The sequence below is a fragment of the Myotis nattereri genome (genome assembly GCF_964212035.1).
Source record: "Myotis nattereri genome assembly, chromosome: X".
NCBI classification, from domain to species: Eukaryota; Metazoa; Chordata; class Mammalia; order Chiroptera; family Vespertilionidae; genus Myotis; species Myotis nattereri.
Window position 1 is genome coordinate 15420560 of NC_138078.1, and position 3426 is coordinate 15423985.

General features: G+C 46.1%; 1 pseudogene across 1 annotated transcript; it reads left to right on the plus strand.

Moving 5' to 3' along the window:
• The first annotated feature begins 619 nt into the window (after positions 1 to 619).
• On the plus strand, positions 620 to 816 carry LOC308511202 (protein CEBPZOS-like; annotated as a pseudogene). The gene has a single exon. The product of its transcript is annotated as a protein CEBPZOS-like (transcript).
• The last annotated feature ends 2610 nt before the right edge of the window (positions 817 to 3426 follow it).

Genomic DNA, 3426 nt, shown 5'->3' on the forward strand with positions numbered 1-3426 from the left:
CTCAACAGAAACCATGCAGGCCAGAAGGGAGTGGCAAGAAATATTCAAAGTGATGAATAGCAAGATTCTACAACCAAGATTACTCTACCAAGCAAAGCTGTCATGTAGAGTTGAAGATCAGATAAAGAGCTTCACAGACAAGAAAAAGCTAAAGGAGTTCATCACCACCAAACCAGGATTATGTGAAATGCTAAAGGGTATTCGTTAAGAAGAGGAAGAAGAAAAAGGTAAAGATAAAAATTATGAACAACAAAGGGACAACAAATATATTATCTATCAACAAGTGAATCTAAAAATTAAGTCAATAAAAAAATCTGATGAACAGAATAAACTGGTGAATATAATAGAAGCAGGGGCACAGAAAGGGAGTGGACTGACAATTATCAGGGGGAAGAGGGTATGAAGGGTGCGGGAAGAAATTGGACAAAAATCTTACACCTATGGATAAGGACAGTGGCAGGGGTAAGGGCATGGGGTGGGATGGGAACCAGGTGGAGGGGAGCTATGGGGGGAAAAAAGAGGAACATCTGTAATAATCTGAACAATGAATATTTTTATATAAAAAAAGGAAAGCATCCAAGGCAAGGTTGATTTGGGCTACCCAGAGTGGGGAGTACGGATGGCCCAAACTTTGGAACCACTGGCAAAGAAGATCTTTAAAGGAGTTTTAGTAGCTGAATTGTGGGCATTTTTTTAGCATACATTTTGTTTAATAAGAAGAACGCAAGTCAGGTTTATTACAAATCCATCAAATATTCTAGAATGTATGGAGTCAGACAGCAAGATCAAGAAAAATGGTTGAACAACAAAAGTTAGGAATTTGGTCACTGGTACAGGTGTACCCTATTGCACAGTATCAGGCATGATTAAAATTCCAAAGTTGACATGGATAGATTTTGGAATATGTAAGGCAAAACGTAAATTCCAATTAAGCCAGAGGTTTTATTCTTTGGACTACCTGTGAAGAAATTATGGAAGGTATGTTTATTATGTTATGAATAAAGCTTTGCTTATACTTTAAAAAGGAACACCCAAGAGTAGCACCCACGGAGACAGAAAACCCCAACAGAAAAGAGAACAGCAAAAGCCTGGGTATTTAGGGGAGTTTAACGTCCAGACAGAAGCTGCACCCATGGAGCCCTCAGATGAAAGTAAACATGCTCTAGTACAGCCGTGGGCAAACTACGGCCCACGGGCTGGATCCGGCCCGTTCGGCTGTTCTATCCGGCCCGCCGACCCGAAAGACCGGAGGGTTCTCTTGCTCTCCCCTCCGCTCCTTCACCAGCAGCAGTGTTAACATGTATTAGTTCATACAGACACTCCATCCATGCTTTTGTTCCGGCCCTCCGGTCCAGTTTAAGAACCCACTGTGGCCCTCAAGTCAAAAAGTTTGCCAACCCCTGCTCTAGTATGTGGCTCACATAGGAAGAGAAGCTAGGGATGAAGATGCCCTGAGGAGGAAAGGTCTGTGTTTCCAAAGTCAATATGTACTCGTACACGCTGAGGAAGCAATAATGGTGGGAATTTTCTCCACCCCCATGAGGAGAGGACAAGACAAGGATCACCTCCTCTGACCTTCATCAAATGAAAACAAGCTTGAGAAAGCTTGACTCCTGTCTTCTTCAGTCAGCTGGACCCCAGAACCACTGCCTGACTCATGCAAATGAAATCGGGAATCGGGGGCTGAAAATGCCTGGCCAGACCACACAATAAGCTGTATTGAATAAATAGGACCTGCACTTCCACCACATGCAGAGAGGAACTGTGAGGGCCATAGTCCACATGAGAGCCCTGCAAAAGCAAGTGTACTCCGCTGTCTGAAAAGGAAAGCACACAGGCAGAGCACCCAGAGAAGCAATGACCCTGACACAAGTGTGGCTCAAGGAGACTAGGGGGTGAGCGGGAGTTCGGTGGCCAGTTAGAAGAAAGGCACCCGATGAGACTGGAGCCAGCAGTCTGCGGTCTCTTTAGGAAGTTCAAAATGGACCCATAAGAGCATGGGCTCGGGTTTCCCTCTGTTCCCATTACACATTTAATGACCCTGCCAGGGTGTGTTCTTCTCCACGTGCACTGTTCTCCCTGGGAACCACATCTGGAGTGGTGGTCAAGTGGAGGAAGGAGATGGAAAGAGAAAAGGCATAAAGAAGTACTACATTCAACCCATACACAGACACACACATCACTAGCAAGACTACAAAATCCATGAAGGTGCCAGTTTCCAGTAGACAGAAAGTTCCCAGAATTTAGAAGTGTAGGGTTTTGACTGTTACAGTACACTAGGCTACTAAATGCTTCAAAGTGACCACAAGAGGACTGGGTATTTAAGCGGGAAAAGTTGGCTAAGAGACCTTTTGGAGATTTCCTGCCAGACCAGGGAAGAGTAAATCCCAAAGGCAGCTTTCATGCATAAGTAGAAAGAGACTATGGTTACTTTCTTTTATGCTCACCAAAAGACGCTCAATGAGCCCTCGCCTGTATGGCTCAGTGGATAGAGCACTGGCTCACAGGCTGAAGAGTTCTATGTTTGATGCTGATCAAGGGCATGTACTCAGTTGCAGGCTTGGTCCCCGGCCCTGGTCGGCGCACACACGGGAGGCAACCAATCGATGTGTCTCTCTCACAGATGTTTCTCTCTGTCTCTCCCCTGCTCCGTTGACTTTCTCTAAAATCAATGGGAAAATATCCTCACGTGAGCATCAATAAACAAACAAGAAAACAAAACAAAAGCATACTCAATGAACGGTTGTTAAAGACCTACTCTGCAAGAAAGCCTATCTTCTGGAAAAGTTTCTGCTTTTCCTCCAACAAACGTAATACAACAGTATCAAAAAAGTTACCCAGCCGATTTGGCTCAGGGGATGGAGCATTGGCCTGCGGACTGAAGGGTCCCGGGTTCGATTCTGGTCCAGGGCACATGCCGGGGTTGTCGCCTTAATCCCCAATAGAGGGTGTGCAGAAGGCAGCCACTCAATGATTCTCTCTTATTGTTGATGTTTCTATCTCTCTCTCCCTCTTCCTTCCTCCCTGAAATCAATAAAAGTATGTTGTCGTTTTTTTTTTTAAAAAAAGCTATAACATTCTTAGAAAGGGCTGTGCAAATGTGCAAAGGTCACTGCGGGACAGTCGGGGTGGGAGGACTTTGTGCATAGTGGCAGGAGCAGGCAGTGGTGGCAGCAACAGCCAGAAACCAGGTAGAGGCCGAGGGGACCTGTCCACTGGTAGCCATGGACAGGCATGCAAAGGCAAATGGAGGCTCAAACCTGGAGGACCCTGCCGCCTTGGTCCAGCCACCAGCCACAGGCTACTCTCTGATAGCAGCAGCTGCACTGTGACCCCCATTCCTCCACCTCCCCTGCCTATACAACCTCCTACATCAGGGCGGGGCAAACTTTTTGACTCGAGGGCCACAATGGGTTCTTAAACTGG